Raw genomic sequence first — 10,194 nt, 5'->3', positions numbered from 1 at the left:
ACACACTTGCCTTGGAGGTGATGCAACAGAGGATCAACAGATTGATTCCTGGGATGAGAGGGCTGTCCTATGTTGAGAGATTGTGTAGAATATGCCAATTCTTTCTTGGGTTTCGAAGAATCGGAGGTGATCTCGTTGAAGCGGACAATATTCTGAAGGGGATTGACAGGGTAGATGTTGAGAAGTCTGGCTAGCTCAGTAGGTGGAGCATGAGACTCTTAATCTCAGGATCGTGGGTTTGAGCCCCATGTTCATCGATTACATTTCCTTAAAATGTATGTTGCTTTCACAGGAAAACATCATTAATGAACACATTAACTTCTTTTGCACAATGAAAGAAATACGAACTGAGGGAGAGTTGATAATTTAATCATCTGTTCTGTGCTCTGCCGAAGAACACAAGAACCAGGAACAGGAGTCGGCCATTTGGCCCTTCGAGCCTGCCTTCTTTTGCACTGAAACAAATTATAACCGTGAGTTTAAATTAGCAGTGCGAGATATTTACAGGGCACCTTTCAATGCTTCACAAACCCATTCCTTTCGCTGCAGCCACCCGGGATCGTTTCCCGGTATGGGAAGTACATTTGATATCACCGTTTGCAATTGAAGTGGAGTAATTTTATTACGTCAGATGGATGTCCCAAAGCACTTCAGAGTGGTGTCAAAACAAATGAGTTTGCGAATTAAAAACACTGAATGTCAGGAGTGGGATTTGAACCCACGCCTCCAGAGGAGACTGCGATCTGAACGCAGCGCATTAGACCGCTCGGCCATCCTGACTGTTTGATGCTTCAGTTACAAGTTATTACTCAGGAAAGTTTCGGACCGGGCACTTGTTCAGTGTTGCTGGAAGGCCCAGTGATCGGGATATCCTCTCCCCCGGGGTTTTCCTGAGCCTGTGATCGGTGCACGGGGAGGTTTGGCCCGGGTTGGAGGTAGCTTATATCCCAGGGATGGACAATAACACTCTGAGCTCTGGAACTGGGGAAGAGCGAATAATTAATGAGCTGTTTGTGGGTTTCAAATGCAACTTATATCTGATGGTATAAACCGATAGTGTTGTTTCACAGAATGAAAGAAATACGAACAAGGACAATCGAAATTTCAATAACTGAACTTTAATAATGAGTGAAACTTTAACCCTTGATGAAGTTTTATCCGCGATCTGATTTTACACACTCTGTATTTGAGTAGATTAGTTTTAAAATGTTCATTGCTCATGCGACAATGTACCCTGGACTGCTTTTGTTCAATTTTATTGCAGACAAGTTTTTGCTTCACAAATAATGTTTCCGCCCAGGCTCGCAACAGAGACCTTTCGCGTGTAAGGCAAACATGATAACCGCTACACTACAGAAACTGCTGCTTAGCTCAGTGCCCAGAGAGAAGTGTTCAGCAACAAGCTGAAATGCTCAATCCCTCTCTCTGCAAAAAGTTCCTTTCACAAACATTTCTCTGACCGGAACTGCACCAAACAACAATGTTCTCCTTTCAAAGTCATTAAACTCCCCAATTTCCACATCTGCAATGTTAAGGACAAGGACTGAAAGCGCTTTGCGATCAAAAAATTGCCGGAAACCCCTGTGGCTAATGACAGGACTTTTGATGGTTGATTTCCGTACACACCTTGTGCATGTATTTAACCCTTGGCCACCTGTATCACACCACCACCAGAGGGCCTACCTGTTGGAGTCCCAAGGGTTCCCAGCATCCATTGGTACATATAAGCACGCTGGAATCTTATTAAAGGAGCTAATGTCACACTTACTCATTGTTCATAGTACTGAGTTTCATTCTTTATTATGAGCGTATCAATTGGCGACGAGACAATGAACAACCACGCGAAAATGCAAGTAACAGTTGGTATAACTTGATAACAGCACAGCTGGCAATGATTGCGGAATATATTGGTGCAGCCAAAACGAACAATGACAACCTGGAACTGCACGGCACCGAATCCTCAGGGAAAAACAATTAAAGGCTTTGTTCCTGAATGGGCTACGATCCACCAACCTTGCAGTTAATAGCTGAACGCACTAATCCATTGCACCACAGAGACTGATAGATGCACATATTGCAAGACATCCCTGTGATATCTTCACATAGCACAGCACACACAGCTTCCTAACATGCAGGCTGCTCTTTCGGAACTCTCCGGAAAGAGCCTGTTCTGTTTAATGATTGACTGTACAGTTGCAGCACACAATACGTCCACATCCACAGTGTGGCGCTACAAGCATTACATGGTGACAGACATTACATTCCCAAACCAGGGTGTCAGTCAGTTAAAGCTTCAGATTGCTCTGACCGGGATGGAACTTGTTCACTCTCAGTTGTACTTTTCCCAAATAAAGGGTGGGACATTCATTGTGGATGCGTGGAAGCAGTCTGGTCCCGCACACTGCAGACACTTCCATGTCACCGCCAACCAGCTCTCCCACAACCGGTGTGATCTACCTTCCAGCCTTCCGGTGCCTTGTCTGTGACGAAGTATTCTGATTGTCCCGAAGCCGGTATCATTTGTCATCAATAGGGTTTTAAGTTGTTTCGGTAATTTTTACCAGCTGGACAGTCGAGGCACAAATTGTAGATTGGAACACTTGCGTGGACCCCGGTTTTCTAGTGGTTGATTTTCCTGGTTGGGTCCGTCGGTCGTGGTGGTCCGGTTGATGCCTGTTACCAAGTCAGTTGGTATTGATGTTCCACTGATTGGTTTTTTGAAGTTCTTTTCTCTGATGTCGTGATGTCTCTTCATGTGTTTTCTTGCCGTGTGCTCTCGATCTTGATCTTGTTGTTCCAAAGTAATGGTCAGAAAAATAGGTTGCTCTTGGTACGATAGGCCCCCAGTTATACTCTGAGAGGCTGCTTAATCTTCGTGCCAAATCTAACGTTTCTTTTGTTTAAGTTTTGCTGCCCATTGATTTAAGTGGTCTTCTTTGTATAAGTTTTGGCGGACTAGCTAACTGAGACTTGATTAAATGTTTTAATCTGGTGTTGATAGACTTTGGGATGGTGATACTCCTTATTTATGAATTGATGAACTCTTGTCCATTGTAATAGCACTGCTTTGACTTCAGGAAGTCTGGGCTGAGCCAAATATTTCTATACATGTTGAAAAGGTGTTGGAATATGGATGTGATATTTGGGTACTGTGGGTGGGGTGGATAATGTTTCTTCCGTGGTTGATTGTTTAAATGCTAATGTTTTCTGGGAGCCTGACTATGGTTAAACAGCTCCCCCAGACAAACTGATTAGCTACAATATCCAAACTCTAAATCCCACCACTCTGTCACTGCAGCTTTTCCCCACAGGCCCAAACATGTCTTTTAAAATCCCAAACTTGATTAAGAATTGTAGATTTCTTCCATATGCTTTTTAGAATCCCAAACTTTATGTTTACTCGTCCCAAATCGAATTTCCTTTTCAGTGAGTCCAAACACTGGGGGGTTTCCACGAATTTTGGAATCTACATAGGCAGTCCCTCGGAATCGAGGAAGACTTGCTTCCACTCCGAAAATGAGTTCTTTGGTGGCTGAACAGTCCAATACTAGCGCCACAGACCCTATCACAGGTGGGACAGATAGTCGTTGAGGGAAGGGATGGGTGGGACAGGTTTGCCGAACGCTCTTTCTGCTGTCTACACTTGATTTCTGCATGCACTCGGCGATGAGGCTCGAGGTGCTCAGCGCCCTCTCGGATGCACTTCCTCCACTTAGGGTGGTCTTGGGTCAGGGACTCCTGAGTGTCAGTGGGGATGTTGCACTTTATCAGGGAGGCTTTGATTGTGTCCTTGTAGAGTTTCTGCTGCCCACCTTTGGCTTGTTTGCAATGACGGAGCTCCGAGTAGAGCACTTGCTTTGGGAGTCTCTTGTCTGGCAATCGGACAATGTGGCCTGCCCAGCGGAGCTGATCGAGTGTGGTCAGTGCTTCAAAGCTGGGGATGTTAGCCTGAATAATGTCGTTGATGTTGGTGCGCCTGTTCTCCCAGGGGATTTGTTGCATCTTGCAGAGACATCGTTGGTGATATTTCTTCAGCAACTTGAGGTGTCTACTGTACATGGTCCATGTCTCTGAGCCTTACAGGAGGGCAGGTATTACTACAGCCCTGTAGACTATGAGCTTGGTGGCAGTTTTGAGGGCCTGGTCTTCAAACACTCTTTTCCTCAAGCGGCCGAAGGCTGCACTTGCGCATGGAGGCCGTGTTGAATCTCGTCATCGATGCCTGCTCTTGTTGATAGGAGGCTCCCGAGATATGGGAAGTGGTCCATGGTGTCCAGGGCCGCGCCGTGGATCTTGATGACTGGGGGGTAGTGCTGTGCGGTGAGGACAGGCTGGTGGAGGACCTTTGTCTTACGGATGTTTAAAGTAAGGCCCATGCTTTCATACGCCTCAGTAAATACGTCGACGATGTCCTGGAGTTCAGCCTCTGTATGTGCGCGGACGCAGGCCTTGGTGAGGCCACACCTGGAATATTGTGTACAGTTTTGGTCTCCTAATCTGAGGAAGAACGTTCTTGCTATTGAGGGAGTGCAGCGAAGGTTCACCAGACTGATTCCCGGGAGGGCAGGACTGACATGTAAAGAAAGACTGGATCAACTAGACTTATATTCACTGGAATTTAGAAGAATGAGAGGGGATTACATGGAAACATAAAATTCTGACGGGATTGGACAGGTTAGATGCAGGAAGTATGTTCCCGATGTTGGGGAAGTCCAGAACCAGGGGTCACAGTCTAAGTAAAAGGGGTAAGCCATTTAGGACCGAGATGAGGAGAAACTTCTTCACTCAGAGAATTCTGAACCTGTGGAATTCTCTACCACAGAAAGTTGTTGAGGCCAGTTCGTTAGATATATTCAAAAGGGAGTTAAATGTGGCAATTGCGGCTAAAGGTATCAAAGGTATGGAGAGAAAGCAGGAAAGGAGTACTGAGGTGCATGATCAACCATGATCATATTGAATGGTGGTGCAGGCTCGAAGGGCCGAATGGCCTAATCCTGCACCTGTTTTCTATGTTTCTATGTTCCTATGTTTCTATGCAAAGCACAGAAAAAAATGGTTGGAGTATCGACTCTGCCTCAGTTAGCATTTCTTTCATTGTGCAAAAGAAGGTGACAGATTAATTAATGATGCAATCCCGTGAAAGCAACACAAAAGTTGAACAAGAAAACATGCGGTGACTGGCAGGTGAGCGCTGCTTCTGACACCCGGTGGGAATGGGCGGGGATTTTAAAGCCCCTTTCATTGTGAAACCTTCAGATAGTCAAACATTTCCGATGTGCTGTATCGACCTCGTGGCGCAACGGTAGCGCGTCTGACCCCAGATCACGTCGAGGTCACTGTTCTTCAGGGTAATTCGGGAATTAATATTTTCTTTGCTGTTCGGCAATAACCAGACCCTTGCTCCAAGGTCTGTCTCACTGTTTCCCAGGTGTCAGACAGAGATACGCCTGCTGCCCTCATTTATTTCATGTGGCAGGACACAAAAGTTCAAAATCAACCTGCAGATGGCCACATACAGCATTAAATAGTCAGGATGGCCGAGCGGTCTCAGGTGCTGTGGTCAGTTTGTAGTTTTTTTTCTGGAAGCGTGGGTTCAAATCCCACTTCTTCATTCTCGTCATTGAGCAAAACTCATTGTTTGACACCACGACTAACTCCTTAAAAGTGGGATTCAGCAGTTCACCTGCTCACTTCACATTTCTGTCTGACCAAGTGCTGAAAGTGGAGATTATTCCGCAGTATAGCGGTTAACACGTTTGCCTCACACGCGAAAGCTCACCGGGTGGGAATATTTTCTGGAACTTTCTCCTCATGCTCAGGGGCGAGTTTGTTCTCCTGTGAAAGGTCATAAGATCATAAACATGTAAGGATTAGTGGCCGGAGTAGGCCATTCAGCCCCTCTAGTCTGGTCCACCATTCAAGAAGATCCTGGCAGTTCCTCGACAGCAAGTTTAAACATCTGGGGCGGAGCCAACAGGCACCTGGCTGTAATCAACGACAAAAAGATGTATTTTGCAGAAGCCCAGCAAACTCAGTCAGGAGATCATGAGATTCTAAAACGAGCCCCACGTTGGGTGATTATTTTTCATAGAATTATATAATCAGAAGTTTACAGCACGGAAGGAGGCCATTTCGGCCCATTGTGACCGTGCCGGCCAATAACAGGCTCTCCAGCCTAATCCCACTTTCCAGCTCTCGGTCCATAACCCTGCAGGTTACGGAACTTCAGGTGCACATCCAAGCACTTTTTAAATGTGGTGAGCGGTTCTGCCTCTTCCACCCTTTCAAGCAGTGAGTTCCAGACCCCCACAACCCTCTGCATGAAGAATTTTCCCCTCAAATCCCCCCTACACCTACTACCAAGACTTTAAATTTATGCCCCATGGTTGTTGACCCCTCTGCTAAGGGAAATGGGCCCATTCTGTCCACTATATCAAGGCCGCTCATAATTGTATACACTTCAATGATGCCTCCCATCAGCCTACTTTGTTTCAAGAAAAACAACCCCAGCCAATCCAATCTGTCCTCATAGCTTAGATTCTCCACTCCCGATAACATCCTCGAAATCTCCTCTGTAAGTCTCCAGTGCAATCACAGTCTTCTTCCTGTAAAGTGGTGACGAGAACTGCACGCAGTTCTCCAGCTGTGGCCAAACCAGTGTTTTATATTCAAGCATAACCCTCCTGCTCTCTTATTCTAGGCCTCGACTAATAAAGGCCAGCATTCTGCATGTCTTCTTAACCAGCTAATCCACCTTGCCTGCTACCTTAAGGGATCTGTGGACATGCACTCCCAGGTCGCTTTGTTCCTCTACAATTATCAATGTCCTCCCATTTAATGTTTAATCTCTTTCTATTGTGTCTGTAAGATCTCAAGTAATGACTCCATGAGGCAAGGTATTGTACTTGAACTGTGGTGACCTTAATCCATTTATTGCAGTTCCTGAGTGAGGGTACAGTATGGTGAGCTCCGTTTTATACCTGGTTACCTGTCGTGTACCGGTGACCCCGAGGTCTCCACCGGTTGCACCCTCTGGTGGTACAGGCATAGTGTATACAGTGTGAAGGTACATCCAGTAGTCTTATGTAACTGTACATTGAGTGTACAGGGAGTATACTTATATTATACAGACACAACATCACTCTCCCCTTAGTCTTGTGCCACTGGCCTTTTCATTGTGTGCTCTGGCCCGAGACTTGAGTGCCCAAAGCTCTTGCACCTTGTCAATGCTTTGGCTTGGTTCTCTCCCTGTGGACCCCCAAGTCCTTATTACCACGACATTGGGAAATGGTCAGCATTGGATGGTTGGAGGTTGCAGTGGGGGTTGTGTGGGTTCTGGGTGTGATCCATGTGTGTCCATGGCTACATACATCCATTCCCCCGCCCCATACATAGAACCTGTGTGTGGCTCAACATCTGCATGTGCAGACCTGTAAAGACAGAAAGAACAAAAAAACATCGGATTAGTTACATCACTGTTTGGGTTCTACAGTAGTGGAACAAGTACTTTTTGCAGGTAAGGTATATACGTGGTGTCACAGTCTTGCCCCTGGGTTGTGTAGGTGCAGGTGGGTGAGGACACTAGTTCCAGAGTAACCAGACTGTGTCCAGGTTGTCTGATGGCGGCGCTGTGTCCCCTGCCAGCTGGGTGGGCTCAGATCGCTCACCTGGCTGAGTCTCAGAGCCTTTGCCGTTGCCTCGTAGTCGGCAGAGCCACAGGAGTGTGTGGCCTCCCTGTCCTCCTTTGAAGGCTGCGGTGTCTCCCTGCTGCTCTTCAGCGATAGTGGGAGCCTGGTCATCCCAGGTCCTGTTGGGAGGTCAGGAGGGTGCTATCCGCTCGCTCCCAGTACTGGCCCTGGTGGCCAGAGATTTGGAGCCGAACGGGGGCAGGGTACCGGTAGTGGTGCCTTTGACGTCCGCTGATCACTGGCCCTGCAGCTGGTATGCTCCCTCTGTGTGTGGCCACACTCCCTGGGGTATCACATTGGTCCCGGAGGGGCAGGCTACATGGTCGCGGGACCTGGGTGCTGACGGGAGGTTGCCCTTGGTTTTGTCGGCAGACATGTAAATCGCACGTCATCACTTCGTTTACTCTCACAATACATTGGTTCTGATCGCAAGTACCCGACTTATCATGATTAGTTACATTTACCAACTTGAAATTGTCAGTTACATCTTTTAATTATGTATCACCTTCATCGCTGTATAAACATAGAAACATAGAAACATAGAAAATAGGTGCAGGAGTAGGCCATTCGGCCCTTCTAGCCTGCAACGCCATTCAATGAGTTCATGGCTGAACATGCAAATTCAGTACCCCCTTCCTGCTTTTTCGCCATACCCCTTGAACCCCCTAGTAGTAAGGACTTCATCTTCTCCCTTTTGAAGATATTTAGTGAATTGGCCTCAACTACTTTCTGTGGTAGAGAATTCCACAGGTTCACCACTCTCTGGGTGAAGAAGTATCTCCTCATCTCGGTCCTAAATGGCTTACCCCTTATCATTAGACTGTGACCCCTGATTCTGGACTTCCCCAACATTGGGAACATTCTTCCTGCATCCAACTTGTCAAAACCCATCAGAATTTTAAACGTTTCTATGAGGTCCCCTCTCATTCTTCTGAACTCCAGTGAATACAAGCCCAGTTGATCCAGTCTTTCTTGATAGGTCAGTCCCACCATCCCGGGAATCAGTCTGGTGAACCTTCGCTGCACTCCCTCAATAGCAAGAATGTCCTTCGTCAAGTTAGGAGACCAAAACTGTACACAATACTCCAGGTGTGGCCTCACCAAGGCCCTGTACAACTCTAGCAACACCTCCCTGCCCCTGTACTCAAATATCCTCGCTCTGAAGGCCAACATGCCATTTGCTTTCTTAACCGCCTGCTGTACCTGCATGCGAACCTTCAATGACTGATGTAACATGACACCCAGGTCTCGTTGCACCGCCCCTTTTCCTAATCTGTCACCATTCAGATAATAGTCTGTCTCTCTGTTTTTACCACCAAAGTGGATAACCTCACATTTATCCACATTATACTTCATCTGCCATGCATTTGCCCACTCAAGAGTGGAACTGTCCCTTTAATTGTGATGGGTTGCCGGTCTCTTTTTAGAGGGTCTTGCAAACTTTACCACAATCCGGTTCGCCGCTCGGCATCACGTGTTGCTCCCTTTTGGTCTGGCTGCCGCCATCTTGACTTCAGGCGCTTCACCTCGTGGTTTGGACGCCATCTTCTTTCTCTCCATGGGGTAGGCTGCGGTGATCCTTTTCTCCCCAGGTTCTGCCACGGAAGCCGGGAAGTTACCTTCTGCGTGAACTTTCTTCTCTGAAGTCCTGCCACTGGAGCCTGGAAGGTGAGGTCTGGTTGTTGGGGCTGGATCATCTCGCCGTTGGGTTGCGCGTTCTGTCTCGTCGCCTCACAGTCGAGTTGGGCGGTTGGTTTTTCAGGTGTTGTGCTGGATCCAACTTCGGGGCCGCGGAGGAGGTCGATCGCTGGAGGTTGGAGCTTTTCCAAGCTCCAAGTGATCTTTTTCATCCACCTTCTTCCTAATAGCTTTGGACCATCCCCAGCAATGATCCACAAAGGTAACCTGTGCATCTCGCCGCCATGGGACACCTGGACATCCACGCTGCCAACGACTGGGATGTATCGTTTGTGTAGGTGAGCAGTTTCACTTCGATTGGGATCATTTTAGGTCGTTCGATTGGATTGTCCCCGAGTTTCTCAAAGGCTGCCTGATTCATCAGTGACTGGCTCGTCCCTGTGTCCACCTCCATCGTGACTGGAACATAGTTGATTCCAACTTCCATTTTCAACGGGGAACTCTCGGTGGTGCAGGTAAACACTCCGTACACCTCATCGTCGCTGGACTCCGGATTATCGGCCAACTCTTCATCGACTCGGTGAGTACGATTTCTCTTGCATATTCGCTGGAGGTGGCCCTTCATGTTACAGCCTTTGCAAGTATAGTCTTTATAGCGGCACTGGTGGGCCCTTTGATTTCCTCCACAGCGCCAGCATGGGGTTGGCCCGTTGTCCCGTTGGCCCCATGTGGTGGACTCAGGATTGCGGGACTCAGGGTTCTCTTCTCTCTTCCCTGAGAGAGACTGCTAGCAGCAGCCCTGCCTCTAAAAGGCAACAGTCGGTTCACAGTACTTGCCGGGTTAGATTCCTGGGTGTGAGACATCCAC

At 47.5% G+C, this 10,194-nt stretch overlaps 1 non-coding gene across 1 annotated transcript; it reads right to left on the bottom strand.

The window, feature by feature from the left end:
• Positions 1 to 697: 697 nt before the first annotated feature.
• Positions 698 to 780, bottom strand: trnal-cag (transfer RNA leucine (anticodon CAG)). The gene has a single exon. It is a non-coding gene; the product is annotated as a tRNA-Leu (tRNA).
• Between the last annotated feature and the right edge of the window lie 9,414 nt (positions 781 to 10,194).

The sequence above is a fragment of the Pristiophorus japonicus genome, unplaced genomic scaffold (genome assembly GCF_044704955.1).
Source record: "Pristiophorus japonicus isolate sPriJap1 unplaced genomic scaffold, sPriJap1.hap1 HAP1_SCAFFOLD_130, whole genome shotgun sequence".
In the NCBI taxonomy this organism is placed as follows: domain Eukaryota; kingdom Metazoa; phylum Chordata; class Chondrichthyes; family Pristiophoridae; genus Pristiophorus; species Pristiophorus japonicus.
Note: the sequence above shows the minus strand (reverse complement) of the source record. Positions and strands in the feature narration are given on the sequence as shown.